Below are 21,552 nucleotides of genomic sequence, written 5' to 3' on the forward strand. Positions count from 1 at the left end.
ACTGGGGTCACGATGGGTAACTGATTATATATTGGGAGGGGGTTAGGGATAGAATCTCTAAGGAATTTTGGAAGCAAGGTTTCCAAGACCTTGAGGGGCTAGCTGTTGTTAGGGAAACACCATTTATTACTGGTTAGCAAAACCTCAGTCATGAGACCCCTCCAGTGTATATCAGGAGCCATAAGCTTGGAGTATGATTGCCAGCATATATCTTGGAGATTTGAAATAAAGGAAGTTTTCAAAGGAATCCTTATATGTTAAAGTAGACTTACAGGATCCTAGGGGGTAAGGATAATGTTAAGCCAAGATTTTCTTTTGCCCCTAGCAAAGTGTCATCATGGAGGCAGCTGAGTTCCTAGAGGGAGGTCATTCTGCCTGTTTCAAGGGCTTGTCAATGGTCTGTAGGCAATAAGAGAATTTAATTTTTCATTTGCCTTAGTTTCCCACATTACCATGGTAAGCACTTAAACCCCTTTCTTTTGTTCTTGGGTAGCCAGAAGTGTCAGAGGAATATCACACATATCCCACCTGGTGGGGGGGGGGGAGGGCTGTATTTTGCCCTCAGCTTATCTCACACTCCCTCATCAATGTGGTCTTTGAACAACCATGTATTATAATTTGCCAGAGATTAACTGTCACTTAGTTGTCAGTCCAGCGATTTGTTTCATTTCAAAACATTTTAGGGCTTTCGTGAAGGCATTTGGGACACTTGTGAGCAGACAATCCTCCCTGGGACAGAGGGCTATCCGATGGGTACTGAGACTAAAGAATAACTTTCAAAGTGAAGATAAAAGGATGGTGAATGATGAACATAGATAAGGTACCCCCATGAATTTGACATAAACTTAACAGGTGACAATGCCTACATAAAATATGCACATTTTAAGGGAGCGGGTACTATTCCAATTACAATGCCCAGGTAGTCTCTCTCTATATATGAATGATACCTCATGGAACCCCAAAATATTTATAGTTAAAGAATTCAGAGCCTTTAAGGTTAAATTAAGACTATGATGCTTGTAGAATAACAAACTACATGCAGCAAGTTTTAATAGTACTGCTTAGATTACACCATGCACTTCAAGAATGCTCTAAAGCCTGAGATTTCTACAGACTTCCCTTCAGATCCCACCTTTGAGGAAAACTTCAGCAATGATATAATTTTCTTTGATTTTGCCTCAACTCTTGATTTTGGCTCAGGTTATGATCTCACAGTCGTGGGATTGAGTCCCCATGGGCTCAGCGGTGACAGTGTGGAGCCTGCTTGGGACTCTCTCTCTCTGCCCCTCCCCTGCTCCTGCACACAAGCATGCTCTTTCTCTCAGTAAATAAATAAACATTTAAAAAATAATAAAAAAATTAAAATGCTTATAATCACACAAGATTTGTGTAACTTAAAACTTCAGCCAGAAAAGACTACAATAGAAGATGACCTTCTCCTAGTTTCCATGGAAATAACATCAAAGAAAATACATTTATCTATTTTTAATGGACTTCTGATTCTACCAGGTTATTGAAAATTATAAAACTAAAATAACAAATGTAATGTCTTAAAAAGGAAACGTGGCATTGTTTTCTCCAGAGCAGAAGGAGGGGTTATTTTACCCTCTTCCCACGCAGGACTGTCTGGAGGCATTTTTGGTTGTCACAACTAGGAGTAGGTGGTTTGGCAGCTAATAGTTCAACCCAGAGAAACTGCTAACATCTTACCATGCACAGTATGAAACTCCCCTTATGATACCTCCCACCGCAAATCAGCCAAAATATCAAGAGTGATCAGATTGAGAAACCCTGGTTTAGAAGTTTCTGTGTTACTTTTACTTCATAACTAATGGTACTTTAAAAATATTGTAATGAGGGTGGGATAGATTTTTATAATGAGGAAAATAACAGAAAATAGTGGCAAAAATTCAGACTTAAACATTCAGATAATAGGTTCACATAATTGCTTTGCCTTTTACTAGATATGTGACCTTAATTAGGTTACAAAACCTCTCTATATCTCAAGTTTCCTCTTTAAAAAAGAATTTTGTGGGAATTAGGAAATGATGCACACGGAAGGATTTAGCATGGTACATGACAACTATAAAACATTCAGTGCATCTCCTGAATAAATGAAATAAATATTAATTTATTTCTAAAACAAACACTTTTTTACTTAAAGGTTATGTCAAAGCAGCTGAAATAGAAAGCATGTTAGTCACTTTAATGCTAATTTCTTTGACACCTTAAAGGAGACCTTTGGAGACACATAATGGTGATAATAGCAAAGGTCAAGTGCTTTCTAAATAGTCATCAATTGTATGAACTGTGGCATTTTTTTATTAACAATGAGGAAAATGCCCCTTTTAGAGTACAAAGCTGCCTGAACACAGGCCACAATTCAAATGGAAGAGTTCAAATAGATTTTTGCCTCCATCTATAATGTAATATGAAAGGTAAGCTGAAGAACAAGACAACATTTGATAGATGGGCTCATTTGCACTTTGAAAACTAGTTATTTAGGATCAAATCACAAGTGGAATATTCTCAGGCAGGGGTGCTTTTAGTTACACAGAGAGTGCTTGAGATTCATCATCATATCCCCACATAATTCACTGCCTTTAGAATAGAGTGGGAATTGATAACAGCTGTGGGCAAACTCATTATGGTAGTGCTCTCTAAACAGCACATCAAACTCTTTTTCCCAGTTATATTGCCTACCCTTTCGTCCCTGTTATGAAATCTTCCATTTTGGCTGCAAATATTTTGGGTTTCCCGTCCATCATAAATTATAAATTCTATCAATATTTCAATTGCAAAGCATTTTAACACTATCATGTAGACAATGCATTGGGTAACTATGGCCCATGTCATCTAGTTTGTTTTAGAAAATGTCCTAATATACCTTAACAAGTGATGAAAAAAAATGATCAGGCAGACAGTCTGATCATTTTCATACAATACAACACAATGATATCTTTAATTACTTGAGTCAAATGGTTACATAAGTTTTACTTTGAGCCTGGCTGAAAAGGAGATATGCTGCTCCAGCTTGGTCAGAGAGTGATATAATGACATTAACAAATGGTTCCAGAAAGTATCTTCCTGGAAAATTATTTTCTATCCCCAATCTGCTCCTCATTTCTTTGGAGATTTCTACATGAGAACTCCAAAACTTATTGGGATAGAAAGAAAAGCAATGGCAATAATTCTTTGGTCATTAAAACAGCACATGCTTTTTCATTCACACATGGTCAAATTTACTGCTCACATATTTCCCTTTTGGTCTAAACTCTCATGACTGTAACATAATTGGCTATCTGGAATTACCCCGAAATGTACGACACCCAGTTAGTACCAAGAAATTGATAGCTGTGTATGTTCTATGGTTAATCTTATCCATTGTCTATGATTCCACATGAAAAGAAGGATTACACTGACAGCTCTACCCCTCAACACATTTTGTTGAGGAGACTTCTGAATAGAAGCAGTTATGTGTGACTCAGGCATCTGAGCAAATGTTCAAGCTCCACTGACCCAAACTATTTTCTGCATGTTTGTTTTTACAACCACTTGATGATATAAATTATGTATATTTTTCTGAATTTTTCAATGCATTTTGAGATGATCTTATAGACTTGGACATGTTGGTCTATGGTGGCTTTGTGAACATCTTTGCTTCTTTCAAGCAATATAGAGAAGATTTCGGAAAGATTCCAGAATAAATAAAAGAAGTAATACCTTCTAGCACTGACTCTCTCTCTCCTTGGGCCATATGCTCTCTCATGTTTAAAAGCAAATTGCTTTACATTAAAGCATGGCCTGCAATTACAGCTTGGAGAAGGAATGCATTGTATGCTCCTTTGACATGCTGCTAAAGTACCATGTATTATTATTTTCAAATCAGTGAACAAATGGAAAATTTCTATGCATCAATGATTTTTAGTTGAGAAAGAACAACATACCTAAAAATAAAGCTGTGCCAATGGGTAAATTTTGGCAAGTCTCTGAATTCAAAGAATAGTGACAACAGTGATTGGAGAATGGAAGAAAATAACTAAAGTTATTTATGGGCTTGAATATATATTATATAAATTAACCTATTTAGTATAAGTTTTGAAATCATATGAAAACCTAAACCTGGTTCTATGGTGAGTGGCTTTGCTCCTTTGTAATCTTATTATTTTTTCTATTGTAATGTCTAATTAACTGGGAAACCAAAAGTAGTACACAATCAAGCTTCACATATGCAGTGGATGACTGATTACATCTGATTCAAACCCAGCTCAGCAATCATTTCCTCCTGTTATTTAAGATATAGCACTAGAATGTGAAAGTATAGAAAGGACAGACTTGCTTTTTCCTGTAACTTGTAGAGGCATTGATATAACAGATGGGAAGTATTTATTTTTTAAAATATCAAAGGATTTTATTTTTCAACTAAAAATATATATAATAAACATATAAATCCCTTACTATGATTAGTATTTTGGCATGAGCAGACACCAATTTTTAAATGTATAACAAACTTTATTAAACCTTCTTGTGGATCAACTATTATACTAGGGTATACTTTCAGCCATTTTAAAGGATAATATGAAAGCAGTGCTATTGGATTCCAGTAAAGGCATGAAAATTGGGAGAAAGGCCAGTCCTAGGCTCAGAAAGATTGCCATTTGACTAGAGAATTAGTAATATCTAGCTAAGCTTTGCAAAATCCATGGAATCATTTAAATTCTTGTAATTGAGAGAAATAGCCATGATTAGGAAGAGATGACAGAACCATTGCACACACACACACACTCACACACACACACACCACAAAGACGAGACCAGAAGTCAGAATGCTATGATCAAGAGAATATTGAGGATGATTTATGAAAATATCAAAACAAAACCTAATATCCCATAAATCCATAAATTTTTCTTTAACACATATATCACAATGCCCTACTTAGAGTAACTTTCTTTAGAACAGAAATTCTCTGAGGGCAAAGGTCATAGTTGTGCTTGGATAGCATAATGTAATTCAAAGTATAGATAATATACTTTTAAATGAGTTTAAACTCAGGTGTGCTAGAGCTAGTTCAAATCAGCTCATGATAACAGAATGGTAAATTTTCATGAAATTTGTGAACATGTTGTTCACATCATGTAAAATTAAATATGTAGGAGCGACATCAGCAAAATGGCAGAGTAACCAGCTCCATGCTCTCATCCCTCCACAATAAAACCAAAAACCAAGCATGTCAAAACCAACTTTGTCATAATTCTGGAGAAGAATCAAAGGTTTACAGCAACCAAACAAACATTGAATCAAGAAAAAAGCCACTTATCCATGGTAGCAAATCTTTGTGACATTTTACTTGTTCTTCCTCCATCCCCTCACCAGCTTGACAGCAGTCTTAAAGACAATAGCTTGCATTCCCAGAGTGAGACCCTCTCTCAAGTTACATCAGAAGCAGAGCAGGCCTTACCAATTATTGTGTATGTTGGCTTTAACCTGTCTGGTGATTACCTGAAGTATTGTCACCAGGCACTTGTCCCTGTTTCACCAAACTCAGAACTAACTCAGGCCAGAAAAGTGGCAGTCATTTCTCAAAAACTTTACAAGGTGAACAAACAACCTCAGAAGCCTGTGACATGAGATTAAAGTTGAGACATACAATAGACCACCTAAAGTCTGGAAGGAAAAGCTAGGTGGAGTTTCTTTTTACAAAAACGGTCAATCAAAAGCACCCATGGTTATAAGGAAATTTAGCAGGCTACAAGCAAGAACATGGGAAGACACATGTACACATTAGACCTGAGAAGACCCGAGACTTATGCCTTTGCCTGATCCTTAGGCTCAGTACAAGCATGGGTAACTGTTGGAACACTCTAGTAGAGTGACAATCTTTAAAGAATGAGAGAGATGTTTTCTTTGGTTCTGGGCATTCAAGGAGATTGCTAAAAATACTAGCTAAACACAATAAAAGTGAACAGACAACTCCGTAATCATACACAAGGAATAAAGACTTTTCCAAGTTAGTTTTGAAAAGTCATTAATCAAATAGGTTACACAACCTTCAACCATTAAAGAACACAGTATACCTGAAGGGAGAATTTCGTTTTCAGAATTACCATAATTTAATATCCACATGTCCAATTTTTAACAAAAAATAACAAGGCAAAAAAAGAAAAAAGAATCAAGAACGCATAGCCCATTCAAAGGAACAAAATAAATTGACAGAAACCATCCCTGAGGAGGCCCACATGCTGGAATTACTAGGCAAAGATTTTATAACAATTGTTTTAAGAATGCCCACCCACCGAGGGGCGCCTGGGTGGCGCAGTCGGTTAAGCGTCCGACTTCAGCCAGGTCACGATCTCACGGTCCGTGAGTTCGAGCCCCGCATCGGGCTCTGGGCTGATGGCTCCGAGCCTGGAGCCTGTTTCCGATTCTGTGTCTCCCTCTCTCTCTGTCCCTCCCCCGTTCATGCTCTGTCTCTCTCTGTCCCAAAAATAAAATAAACGTTGAAAAAAAAAAATTAAAAAAAAAAAAAAAAAAAGAATGCCCACACACCGAAATGAAAATAAGGACAAAAAAAACTAAATGAAATCAAGGAAATGATGCAAAAACAAAATGAATATATCAATAAGGAGATTCACATTATAAAAGTAACCAAACAGAAATTCTGGAGGTGAGAAGTCAAATGAATGAAATGAAAAAAGTCACAAGAGATGTTTACAGTGCATTTCATCAGGCAGAAAAAAGGATCAATTACCTTAAATATAGGACAGTTGAAATTAATGTGTCTGAGGAACAGAAAGACAAAACAATGATGAAAAGTGAAAAGAGCCTAAGGGAACTATAGAACATCATCAAATGGAACATCATATGCATTATAGGAGTCTGATAAGAAGAGAGAGAAAGGATCAGAAAGAATATTTGGACGTATAATAGATGAAAACTTCCCAAATTTGATGAAATACATAAATGTATGGATCCAAGAAGCTCAGCAAACTCTAAGAAAAATTAGGTATCTACAAAAGAAACAATATCAAATTGTCCAAACACAGAAACAAAATAAGCCGTGTCGAAAAGACAACCTACAGAATGGGAGAAAATATTTTGAAAGCATATCTCTTATAGGGGCCTATTTTACTTTATTTTATTTTTCTTTTTTCTTTTTCATTTTTAGAGAAAGAGAGAGAGGATGCAAGTGGCAGAGAGAGAGAGAGAGAGAGAGAGAGAGAGAGAGAATCTCAAGCAGGCTTCACGGTCAGTGCAGAGCCCAAAGTGAGGATTGATCACACTACCCGGGATCACAATCCAAGCCAAAATCAACCAACTTGGATGCTCAACCAACTGAGCCACCTGGGCACCCCTATAGGGGATTAATATCAAGAATATACAAAGAACTATAACTCAACAACAGAAAAACAACAGAATTTAAAAATTGGCAAAAGATTTGAATACATGTTTCTCCAAAAGGGATACACAAATGGCCAATAAACATATGAAAAGATTCTCAACATCATTAGTCATTAGGTAAATACAAATCAAAACCACAAGGACACAGAACTTATCACACACTATGATAACTAGGATTTAAAAAAAAAACGCATGAAATTGGTGTTGATAAGGATACATAGCAATTGGAATCCTCATGTATTGAAGGCTAGACTGCAAAATATTTCAACCACTTTGGAGAAAAAATTTGGCAGTTCCTCAGAAATATAACCATATACTTACCACATGACCTAGCAACTAGACTCCTAGGTATATACCCAAAAGAATTGGAAATAAGGACTCAGATGCCTGTACACCAATGTTCATTGCAGCATTATTTGCAATAGCCAAAAGATGGAAAAAATCCAAGTGTTCATTGGCAGATAAATGGATAAACATAATATTCACATACAATATAATAGTATCCAGCCATAGAAAGGAATGAACTTTGGTATATATCATATCATGGGTGGATTTGAAAATGTTATGCTAGGGGCGCCTGGGTGGCTCAGTTGGTTGAGCGGCCAACTTCGGCTCAGGTCACGATCTCACGGTCTGTGAGTTCGAGCCCCACATCGGGCTCTGTGCTGACAGCTCAGAGCCCGGAGCCCGTTTCAGATTCTGTGTCTCCCTCTCTCTCTGACCCTCCCCTGTTCATGCTCTGTCTCTCTCTGTCTCAAAAATAAATAAATGTTAAAAAAAAATTAAAAAAAAAAAGAAAATGTTATGCTATATGAAATGAGCCAGATTTAAAGGAAAAATGTTTTATGACCACCTATTTGAAACATCTAGAACATGTAAATTCAAGAGAGGGAAATTATAACAGAGGTTACTAGGAGCAGGGGGAAGTGCAATGTGAAGTTATTGCTTAATGGGTACAAAAAGTTTCTCTTCAAGTTGATGAAAAAGTTTTAGAAATTCAGATAAGGGATAAAGGATAAGTTACAACAATGTTGTAAACAAAATTAATGTCACAGAATTGCACATTGAAAGTGATTAAAATGGCAAAGTCTATGTCATATATAACACAATAAAAATGATTTAATAAACCCACAGCAATAAAAATAAAAACCATTAAAGAATATAAACTCACAATTTAATTTATATTAAAATTAAAGGTAAAACTTGATTTCAGCTCCAATATGTGAAGAGTATGGAAGTTGCCATCCCATCCTTACATGAATTATCTAAACATCTTAAAATCAACTTTCCTTGGACTTATCACTGAACTGAAGTGGCAGGAAAAACTTCTACTCTGCAATCTGGAGAATCAGGAAAACCCAGAAAGTCATAAACAAGATATGCTTACTTAATGCAGTTGCTGCTGGAGTTGTAACTGGTAGGAACACTTAAAGGGTTATTTTGACAAATTGTCAGAGGTTGAGTATTGACTAGTGCAGGAGTGAGAAAGTGCTGGGAGCCACAGTCTGAGAAGGAGCCCCGCACTTTCATTGCTTTTACTTCTAGTAATCTTACCATGTTCTCATGTGGAAACTCCAAAAAGGTCCCCTAATGGTTCTGGCAGGGAGAGGGGAAGTTTAATTGTGAAATACATCCAGAGCCTTATTCATAAGAAATGGTATTTTCAGGGAAAAAGAATTTACCAGAACCTTATCCTAGGTGTAGAAGGGACATTCCTATTACCCGAGACTTTTATAACTTTTCTGTTATCTAAAAGGGAGAGAGCAGAGAAATTCTTGTGAAAGTTATAGTCTCAAGACACGGGACAATAAAATACTGAGGTTTACAGAACTTATCACTACATCAACAAGGCTCTAGTGTAATAAGAGTGGATTACAGATCCAAGAGTTGAAAGCCACAGACCCTATGAGTATGAGTATTTGAGGGAATTCCAAAGTAAACAAGGGAGACCAAAGCAAGGGCACAAGAGAAATGTGTAGCCTTGGGCACATACACCTACAGAAAACACGAAACATGAAACATTAAAAAGCCTAACAATTAGCCAGATTAACATGAATCTTCATACTATGGGATTACTTACTTCAGTTCCTATTACTTGATATGACATTCCCAGTTTCAACAGAAAATAAAAAAGGAATTCAAATAAACAAGGAAAAAATACAGGCTGAAAAGACAAAGCAAGCATCAAACTAGACAGGTATGATTAAATTATCAGGAAAGAAACTTAATGATGATAAATATGTTTAAGTCTCCAATGGAAAAAGTAGATGGCATGCAAAAGCATATGGGCAATATATACAGAAGATGGAAATTTTAGGAAAGAAATAAAAGAAAATGCTAGAAAATAAATACCATATAAGCAATGAGGAATGTCTTTGACGACCTAATCAGCAGATAGGACATGGTTGAGGATGGAATCAGTGAGCTTACATATAGGTCAATAGAAACTTGCCAAACTGAAATAAAGAGTTAAGAAACAAAAAAATCCCCAGAACATCCAAGATCAATGAGCTGAATTCCATAGCATGTAATATACATATACTTGAAATAACACAAGGAAGATAAACAATTCAGAAGAAATTCTCAGAGAATTAATAACCCATAATTTTCTAAAAATGATGAGAAAGATCAAACCACAGATCTGAATTAGAAGACCAAGCAGGATAAATACCAAAAAACTGATACCTAGTTATATTATATTCAAACCATACAAAACCAAAGACACAATCAAAAATTTGAAAGAAGCTGGAGCAGGGGTGGGAACATTACCTATAGAGGAACAGAAATGAATTACAACAGACGGCTTTTTAGAAACCATGTAAGCAAGAAGTGGGGCATCTGGTGGCTCAGTTGGTTGAGTGTCCAGCTCTTGATTTCAGCTCAGGTTATGATCCCAGGGTCATGGGATTGAGCCTCATGTTGGGCTCTGAGCTGAGCGTGGAGCCTGCTTAAGATATTCTCTCTCTCTCTCTCTCTCTCTCTCTCTCTCTCCCCCCCCCCATGTCCCTCTCCCCTACTTGCTCTCTCTAATTTAAAAAAATTACAAAAAAAAGAAAGAAAAGAAACAATGGAGTAAGAAGCAAGAAGTAAGTGGCATGAGAGGAAAACAAGAAACAAAACAAAACAAAACAAAACACCCTACTGACCAAGAGCTCTATATCCAGTGAAATTATCCTTCAAATGTTAAGGAGAAACACTCTCTCAGACGGGCAATACTTAAAAGACCTATGAAAAAAAATTTCTCTACATAAATTTCTATTGCAAACTATTGTTGAACAACAGCTCATCATTTGGCATAATATGCTCCACTTAATAAACCTTAATTTAATAAACTCATAACATGCAGTTAATTTTTTAAATTTTTTTTCAATTTTATTTTAATGTTTGTTTATTTTTGAGACAGAGAGAGACAGAGCATGAGGGGGGTAAGGGCAGAGAGAGAGAGAGGGAGACACACAATCAGAAGCAGGCTCCAGGCTCTGAGCTGTTGGCACAGAGCCAGACGTGGGGCTCGAACTCAGGAGCTGTGAGATCACAACCTGAGGCAAAGTCGTATGCTTAACCAACTGAGCCACCCAGGCTCCCCACATGCAATTAAATTTTAAGGTGATGGATTCATTCTGCATGGCACTGTAATAGTAAATACATGATATCAATGATGGTCAAAATTAGAGAACTTTATATCCCAATGAATGAAATAATGTATACAATTAAAAAAATCATTCACAAGGTTGGGAGATCTCAGATGAAATGCAGAATGTGACAAAATAATCTAAATGTATAAACCTCACTGAAAGAGATGGAGAATAAGGAAGCACCCTAAAAAGTTTGAAAATTAATGGAATCTGAAACCAATCTACAATATATCTAGGAACTGAACAATTAAATTAATGAATGGTGAAGGATGAATACCAGGTTTCTCATTATTGGAGTAAGAGGTTACAGATAAATACTGGGAGGGGGCTAGAATCATTTCTCTGGTAATGGAGTAGAGCAGGAGACATTGGTATGAAGTTATGTTTAGTTTAATATAGAAGTAGTTACATATAGAAACATAGATTTGTGTATGTACACAGGTAACTAAACATACATATATTTCCTTGCTCTATTAGCTGAAGGACCTAGACATTGTAGTTGTAATAATCACACCTAGCACCCATATTTTAATTTCTTTATTCATTCATTCATTCATTCATTCGTTCGTTCATTCGTTCATTCTCAAGTTAGTTAACATACAGTGTAGCCTTGGCTTCAAGATCAGAATCCAGTGATTCATTATTTACATATAACACCCAATTCTCATCCCAACAAGTGCCCCCCTTACTGTCCATCATCCATTTTCCCCACCCCCATCAACCCTCAGTTTGTTCTCTATATTTAAGAGTCTCTTGTGGTCTGCCCAGATTTTAATTTCTACTACTATTCGCCAACAAAAGAAACCAGGACTCCTCAGAGAAAAGGCTGATTCTAGGACCAGGACAGGAAATACACATGATGAATCTGGAACATCTTGTGTCTAGAAAGTTAGAAAGTGATAAACAAACACATGCACCACAATAATGTGAAAAGGTCAAGAATCAACTGAAAGAGTTCAGTTGGCCAAGCAGGAACAATTCAAGCAGTAAAAACAACAAAAAGAAGTATTGAATTATAACCAAAATGTAACATAAATATACATAAGTCCATACTTATATACACCAATAACCAAATGAAAAAAATAGGAGAGAAGAGACAAATCTATCATGGAGAAGAATTCCAAATAAATTTTTTGTAGATACTCCATCCTTAAGGAGAGGAAGAATAATTCCTCATTCTCTTTAAGTGTGGGCTATACACAGTGACTTATTTCCAGAATACAGTATGGAAAAGAGGAAAAAGGAGTAATTTTAGGGTGGAGAAATCTGACAAACACTATTTCAGCCAGGTGATCAAGATGAACATGAATAGTGATAAATCATATTGATAGTACATCGCCTTGATATTATGTGATAAAATGGTATGTTGACCCTATGGTCCTAGCAGAAACACATAATCATAGTCTAACCATGAGAAAAAAAATAAAACAAATCTAAAAAAAGGTAAATTCTTGATTTCATTTAGTAAGTTGTTTTTTTCATTTCCTTTGGCCACCAGTGGGATTTTTTAAACATGTAGTCCAATAAAGTCATCCATTTTGACATCTAGGGATTATTTTTGTTTATTTCTTCCTGGCATATGGTGAGACAACTCAATCTACAGATTCAAGTGTTCCTTTATTTCAGAGGAGTTTCATTCCATAATAAAGTTAATTATGCATATATTTTTTGTTTCATTTGTTCTGGTTTGTTAAGAGAAACCAGTTATCCCATTTTAAGGGCTTAGGTTTTGCTTTCCATATGAAACTTCTAATTAATTATTCCTCTGTGTAGGTTTTTAAAGCACTGCCCATAACTTCCATAGGCCTCATTCTTCAGGTCTCTGACATACAGTGATGTATGTTGAGTCTACACTTCATTGAACATAAACCAACATGGGAAAAAGTAAAATGTTTTTCTTTTGGTTTCACAATCCATTCAATACCACTGAAATACAAGAAGCACTTGGATACTTTATGGTTCACCTGCTATTACTGACATTATTTAGCATCTGTAAAGCTGAAACTCAGGTATCTCCTTGTACCTTTTCCAACGTGTTTAGTCTTGCTACCAAGTCATTTCTCTTAGATAACAGACGTAGCAGTTAAAAAAATAACATTCATGGGGTGCCTGGGTGGCTCAGTCAGTTGAGCGTCCAACTCTTGATTATGGCTCAGGTCATGATCTCACAGGGTCATAAGATGGAGCCCCACATGGGGCTCGATGCATGCTTGGGATTGTCTCTCTCCCACTCTCTCTGCCCCTCCCTGGCTCATGTGTTTATGCTCTCTCTCTCTCTCTCTCATAAATAAACAAATGTTTACATGCATTGACTCATCAAACTATGACAATGCCATGAGGCAGTACTTCAAAATGAATGAATGAATGAATGAATGAATGAATAAATAAATAAATAAATAAATAACATTCATCTAAACATACTGGCTTTTGTGCACTTAATGCATTTGTCATCTACAAAGTGATGCTCTCTTCTTGTTGCTTTCATTTCCAACTTCCAAAGTATCATCTGTACAATTCAAGGGGCATTAACAATTGAAGGGGCTCTTTTCCAAAATTCTACATGTCTTCATTTTACAAGAATTGTGAGAGATCATGAAATTATACTTCAATTTGATCCTATACTTCCAGAATCTGTGGTTTCTGCTTGTGGTCTTTTCCTAAGTACACTATGTATGTTGTTTTCTTCTTTGCTTTTAGCTCTTTCCATGAGAAGTTATGAAATAATAATCAAACTCCACTGTTTTCATGTATATGTACATGCATATGAAATAGAAGTATACAGATGATATATGTATGTATGTTATTTTATATATTCATATACATACATATTTTAAGATTTCTTAACTCATTATTTTTAAAGATAGATTTTCTTTATTCATGACCTCAACAGTATTTCTTTAGATTATAGGAGCTTTGAGCACAAATACTTAGGAGAAAACAAGTTAAGATTGCATTATCCTGCAACTCATTAGTAGTAACATATTGCAAAGTGAAACAGCTTGGAAAAGAGGCAGGAAGGGAAGGGGTGTGAGGGAAGGAAGGTAAAGAAAAGGAACTAAGATGATCAAGTGGAATTCTTTTAATTTTTGACAGCTATGAAGTTCTTGCAAGCACAGCTCTCTGCAAATTATTTTCCAAACGTGTCCCAAACGGAACAAAAACAGAGAATCCCTTAAGAACCTGAAGAGGTGCAACATTAAAGGCTACGATTATCTAGTAGCAAGTTGTTGGCTGCCTCCTCTTACTGTTCTCAAGAGTTAGTGGGACGAAAAGGTCTTCCCCGTGATTGTTTTCATTTCTTTTTCCTGAGCATCTGGGCGTGCACGGTTCAGAACCTTGAGGAAGTCAGAAGTTTTTGCCCGTGCACGTGTGTGAATATGGCCTTAGAGCACTTAATGCAGTTGTGCACAGAGTCCTGGAACTCTGTGTGGATCAGGCTGATGGTGTAGTCTCGAGCACTGGTATTGGTGTGGCGAGGGAACAGCATGAAGGTTAACAGAGCCAATGTTCTTGCCACCGCAGCACTGACGTCTTCTGGCTCCAAAGGAGGTGCCCTGTGTCTAAAGAGGACCTGTGCGACTGTGTGGCTGGCTCTGCGTCCTTTGAACTCCTGCATAGTCTAAGGCCATACACCCTGAATGCGCCCGATCTTGTCTGAACTCCTGCATGAACACTTTTCCAATGACAAAATCATCGTTATCCTTAAACACTGAAGACTACTGTGACTGTCTTTTTTATACTCACCATCCCTATAATGGATTACTGTCCTGTTCTCTCCTTCCTTGCCCTCTTCTTGGAATTGGAAGTATTTCTCAAGGACCGAGGCAAAATAATTTCGTTTCAACATGCCAGCCTGATACACAATGGAATCCTTGGATTCTGGCAGATTTCCAAGGTTGTATAGCAAAGAGACATTGTATCTTGATTTGGGATTTACCAAGAAACTCCCATACACCCTCTTTAATAACTCATCAGCACCAAATATCTGAAGTTCCTTGTAGAATTTCAAAGAAATACTGACCATCACTTTTGTTTTGTCTCCATTAGGATTTGAAATATGATAGAAGACTCCATTGAACAAAATCTGCAAATGTTACTTCTACTGCTTCTGGTTTGTTATTGGTGGCTGGGTTCTTGAACTTGAGCGTGAGTATCTCCTCAATGATGTGGTTGTTCACCTCCAGCAGGATCAGGGTGGTGGCTACACCTCCCCCCCCCCCATTCCCTACAAGCCTGAACCTGCCTGCCAAGTCAACCCACCCCTGCCTCAACAACAAGCTCAGTCCCCTCAAGGCCCCAGCCCTGGCAGGTGTCTTCTGCTCTCACACCCACTTCTGCTTTGCTGCCCAGATGCGCGGCCCCGTGGTGCCATTTTCCTGCCATTCCCTAGTGTACGTACACATAGGGCTAACTCATTACTTTCTTGTCTTACATCATTGCTACGTGTCCAAGATACATTATTAAATGAAAGAAGCAGGCCACAAAGTAGCATAGATATACTTTGAAGGAGATTACAAAAAGTTACCCTAGCATTTTAATAGTTGTTTTTTTATTGATGGTAAAATTGCTTGTGGTTACTAATTTATAATATTGTCTAAAATTTTATGAAAATTTATTAACGTATATATTTGTTTATAAAATTTTCCTTTGCAATAACTAAACAAATTCTTGTTCTGACAGAGCTCATGTAACAATGTTTTTGTGGACCAAAATGATAAACAAGTAACTCCATTAAATGTCAGAATGCAAGTATTACACAAAAATTACAAAGATCTATCAAGGTTCAAAACAGAGGATTACTGCTGGAAAGTTGTTTAACTAAACTTTACAAATCTATATATAATTCAAAGGAATCCTGTAGTAAATTTTTAAAGAAAAGAGAAAAAAAACCATTTGTATGATGGGAACCCTTATCACATAGACTGTTAGGAAAAGTCGTGACTTTGAATATTAATTGTCTTCCATTATGAAGATGGGAGAAATACCCACGCTTCTTTCAAAGGCCCATGTATACTCTTAATCCTCTGTCACAGTCACCCTACATCTCTTACAATATGAAGAACTGCCTGGTGTCTGCTCTGGTTTGATAGAGCTTAATTTTGTATGTAAAGACTGGCAAACGTGTTTATAGGCATTCTTGTTTAATCCCTGAGTCACGTGATCTGAAACTGCCCCAGCTGCTTCCTTACGCGCAGTTTTAACCATAGTTCCTAACTCAACTCTATACCTTCTGCCCAAGTACCAGCTGTGAATCCTGACAGCAATCATGAACGATTCTAACTTAATTTCTGCTTAGCTGTAACCTCAATATGCTGTGACTATTGCCATCCACATTCCACCCCAATCCTGTCCTCTGCCCCATCTCTTTTACACACACATACACACAAACCCTGTTCATATAATCACATCTAAATCTGTTGCCCAAAGCCAGTTTTAGTTTCTGAAAGCCAACCCAAGAATATCTACTCAGAACTGGACTCCTGACTGTTTTCCAGACACCTTGGCCCCTTTACTCCACCATCAAAACTTGTAATAAGTAAACATAATTATTCTCCTGTCTCTTAAAAGCTCTAATGTTCTACCTTGGCTGGTAGAGTCTGGTCTGGGGATGATTTAAATACCGTTTATCTCTTACTAGGTATGTATACTCATTTAAAATAAGGATCTTTTGAACCTCAAAGCCAACAGCCTTGTCTCTAATCCATTATTTACAACACAATAGCGTTCCTACAGCTGTATTTGAAGCAAAGACATCTTGGATGATCGGATATGTTTGCTTGGCTTTTGCTGAAAGTGAACATTGGAAGGCAGAAATAAATGTCAGTTCTTTATTCTGTCCTTCTACAAGTTTCTCTGTCTTTGCCATCTATGTTTTAGAAATATCTGTTTTTCTCTGTTTTATTTTTAATAAATAAGGATATTGGGAAATAATCCCAGAGAGTTATTCATGTCCTTTAAGAAGGAGATGAATTCATGGGCTACTTCTAGTGTACATACAATCAAGCTTAAAATGATGCTATAACTTCAGCATGTCTTATTTTCTCCTCTGGTCTCTATACATGTCTATGCAGATAAGTCACCTTTGCTCTGAAAATTTTGGATCCAAAATCAAGGTATAGCAACTGGAGACTCAGAAGTTCAGAGCAAATTAAGATGTGGTTTTATTTAGTACATAAATATCATGAAAAATAAATATGCTTTACATTTCTTACTTAGAGTAATTGAGATTGAATGCCTTGCTCACCTGTTAGCAGATATTAAAATCATACGTTTTTTAATGCTCCTAAATACTGAATCCTATTTGTACCTCATATAAAGTTAGACTAATTTATACAAAGCTCAGCACATACTTTTTACACTTTCAAATTCTGTGGAAATGTGAATTTAATATAAATTTGGGTCATAAATCTATTTTTTCAATACTAACAAGTCTATGAATTGGTATGAGGCCACTTCCATGTGACAATAAGCAACAAAGTCTGCATGAAAATAATGCATTCCTAGAGTTAATAAAATGTATTCCTGTTTGGTAAAGGGGAAGATAAAGACAATGGATGGATTATAAAGTAAGGTATAAAATAGGTGAGATTAGATAATTCAAAATAGATGAAATTAGATAATTCAAGAAAAACTTAACAATGACTCACTTTACCCTTTTAAACAAACATGCAAACATGACCTAGTATCCAAATTTTCACACTTGCCTTCTATTCAACTGAGACTTTTCCTTCTTGGGCTTGGAGTACTGACTACTCTTTGAGAAAGATCTTTCTTATATTGATTTCCCCTTCAACCCATGCTTCCCCACAAATTATCCTTCTTATATATAGGTGGTTCAATTTCTCTTTCATCTTTCCTGACTGTAGTAGGACAGTAGATAGAGTAGCAATAAAGGGCAGTTTTTATTGTCCCCATTTCATTGACAAGGAAACTGAGGTTCAAAGAGTATGTTATTCTAAATTAAAGAGCTGTTAAAAAAGAATATTCAAAATGCAACTTTGTCTGCCTATTCTTATTTTCCAATAAGATATCTTTTCCAGAAAGTGAACCATATTCTACAAAAAAGAATTTTCTAGAAAGCTATTGCTATAACAACTATCTTTGAACATCATGTTATCTGTCACTTTGTTTTTGTTTTTGTTTTGTTTTTGTTTTTGAGAGACAGCATATGTGCACGAGCAGGGGAGGGGCAGAGGGAGAATCATTTTTTACATTATTATTATTTTTTTAAATATTTTGAGAGAGAGTGTGTATGCACGCAAGTGGGACAGGGGTAGAGAGAGGGAGACAGAATTCCAAGCAGGCTCCGCACTGGCAGTGCAGAGCCCAACATGGGGCTCAATCTCATGATCCTGAGGCTAGGGCCTGAGCCAAAATCAAGAGTCTGAGGCTTAACTGAGCCACCCAGGTGCCCCAGTCACTTTGGATATAGTATCAAAATAGCCCTTGGCCACACATTCTACATAGTAAGTTCCCTGATACTTAATCATTAATTAATTCAAAAATATGGAAATATATATGGGAAAAGAGTAATGAACAAAGCAAATATGAACCTAGTCTTCAGAAAGATTGAAGTCTTTTGGGAAAAAGCAAAAACTGTATTTATATTAGTGTTTATCACATGCTAAGAAGCATTAAAGTGAATTGTCATGATTTGCATACACCAAAAGAAATGAGAATTACTGGTAGGTAACATTGGTATTTGAATCATGACAACAGGATATTACACAGGGGAGCTTAAATAAAATGCAAATTATCTATTCATCCTTTTACTCTTCAGTTTTGATAAGGAACCAAGAGATGGAATACAAAGGCAAGGGGGGGGGGAAAGGCAAGGAGAGGTATCTTCCTTCTTATGTGTCATTGTTTATGTATTATAAGCTAGGTTTTTGCCTTGTTGTTGGCTTTTTTTTTTTTTTTTTTTTTTTTTTTTTGCTTATTTTGATGTTCTTGGCTTGTAACCTATATCAGGTAATCAGCGTAATCATATTCTCCTGTATCAAGACCCTATCTTGGTACTCTGAACAGCATGTCAAAACAGTACCCAGGTTCAAAACGACTAATTTTATGAGTTCTTCTAGAGACTGGAGTGTTCTTTCCCCAGTAGTGTCAATGCTTCCAGAGTCATTGATAGAAATAGACTGTGGTTATCTTCGCCCAGTATAACTGCAAGTAGCATTTAAATTCCTTTCTCCTTAACCATCTGCTTGACAAGCACACAATCAATTTCTTATTGACAAAGACCCAACACTAAGCTGAGCGGGCTAACTCTTTCTTGATATCTCAGACAGGCTACCTCCTAGCCTGCCATACATGAGCAGACATTTCTGGTCTCTAGCTTCTAGCCCTTGGTGACATAGTTTTGTCACTATAACCTAAGCCCTAAGTCTAACAACAGAGGGCACACTGGTCCCAAGGATCACAGAGATATTAGAGATCAGGCAAAAATTCAACAAAACGTAGGGGTGCCTTGGTGGCTCAGTCGGTTAAGCATCCGACTTTGGCTCAGGTCATGACCTCACAGTTCGTGGGTTTGAGCACTGCACTAGGCTCTGTGCTGACAGCTCAGAGACTGGAGCCTGCTTCGGATTCTGTGTCTCCCTCTGTCTCTGCCCCTTCCCCACTCATGCTCTGTCTCTCTAATTTTTTTCCTTAAAAAATTAAAGTTAAAAAAAAAGGGATGAAAATGAAACCTGCTACCAGTGTATGGCAGATTAGATATATTGAAAGATCATCCTACTATAAAACAATTCTATTTTAGAAAGAAGATATATAGTAAAATATCGTAAAGAACACAAAATAGAGGTGGATCTCCAAAAGCCCAACAATTACCCACATTTTGAAAAAGGTAAAATTCATAAAATAAATCTGAACTAGAAGTGATTAGATAGCAAGAAGGGAGAACAAGATTATTATGAGGGAAAAGCCAATGGAAGCACTGTTATTATAACATTAAGCTTTGATATATTAAAAGGTGGAGAAGCTGAAAATAAGATATATAGATTAATCCAGGAATCTCAAGAAAGAATAAAATAATTACCTCTATGTGAAATATGGTTGAAGTAGACACAAATCCTATTCAGAGAAAAATATTCAAAATTTAGCAACTAAAAATTCCCAACAGATTTAAATCAAGTAAATAAGACTCCAAAATCAAAGATCCACAAAACCATAAGGAGGTCAACTACTTTAATAGACAGTCAGGAGAAGCTGTAAATGACAGATTTAGATGCAGAATATGGAAGAAATACTTTTAAAAAATAAAGATTGGGGTCACAAGGATGAGAAAGCAACAAGTAATTATCCGGAATGACTAGACATATCTGACAAAGAAATAAATGGGATTTCTAGAAACTTAGTTGAAATTATATAAAGATACATAAATATTTGTTATATATGTTTTAGACAAATATACATTTAGATATTTACAAATACATTTCAACATTTAATTTTTTAAAATATTGTATATCAGAAATATAATCATGTATATAATTTCAATAATTTATTATAATTATATACATATAGAATTTGTTGTTTGTGTATAGAATTTATTATACAACCTCATCAGTTTTAAGAGTATGTTAATTTCAAAATATTTGAGGAGTATCCAGATTTGTTTCTATTGTGACTTCTAGTTTTATTCTGTTGTGTTCAGAGAACTTAATTATGTGATTGCAATTTTTTGCGGAGAAGGAAGGCTGTCAAAAAAATTCTCTCAACTTTTGTTTCACTGAAAAAGTTTAATTTCACCTTCATTTTTAAAAAAATACATTATTCTTGGCTGACATTTTTCTTTCATATTTTGAAGATTTCAATCTATTGTCTCATGCATTCCAGAGTATCTTATGAGAAGTCTGTTGAATTTTTATTTTTGTTACTCTGGATTTTGTTTCTTCTCCACATCTGCCTTCCCCCAAATTTATTTTTATCTTTGTTATTGAGCAGTTTGACTAAAATTTCTGTGTTTGTTGGTTTTGTTATTGTTGTGGTGGTGGTAGTGGTATTTGTGTGTTTTTGTGTTTATCCTGTCTGCTATTCTGTGAGGCTTTTGGATTTGTGGTTGGTTGTCTTTCATTACTTTTGGAAAGCTGTCATCTGTTATCATTTCAAATATTTATTCTCTCCCATTCTCATTGTCTTCTATCTCTGGGTTTCCAGTTACATGTAAGATTAATTCATTTGTTCTATAGTTCTTTGATATTTTGTTCCTTTTTTTCCTCTTTCAGTCCCTTTTCTCTTTATGTTTGACTGTGGATAAACAAATGATCTATTCTCAAAGTCTTTTATTTTTATCTCAGTTTTGTCCAGTAAGCTGTGGAGCTCCATAAGAAAATCTTCACTGATACCACTTTTTTTCTTATTGTAGGATTTGCATTGTTTCCATCTTTCTTTTGAAATTCCACATATCTTTATGCATGTTGTCCACATTTATGACTAGATTCTTTTACATAAAATGACAATTGTTTACTTTTTTTTTAGCTTTCTTGAGGTGTAATCTACATACAAAACTGTAAAAAA

General features: G+C 36.0%; 1 pseudogene; it reads right to left on the reverse strand.

Moving 5' to 3' along the window:
- Positions 1 to 14,262: 14,262 nt before the first annotated feature.
- Positions 14,263 to 16,239, reverse strand: LOC145713712 (actin-related protein 2/3 complex subunit 2 pseudogene; annotated as a pseudogene).
- Between the last annotated feature and the right edge of the window lie 5,313 nt (positions 16,240 to 21,552).

The sequence above is a fragment of the Panthera onca genome, chromosome X (assembly GCF_046562875.1).
Source record: "Panthera onca isolate mPanOnc1 chromosome X, mPanOnc1 haplotype 2, whole genome shotgun sequence".
NCBI classification, from domain to species: domain Eukaryota; kingdom Metazoa; phylum Chordata; class Mammalia; order Carnivora; family Felidae; genus Panthera; species Panthera onca.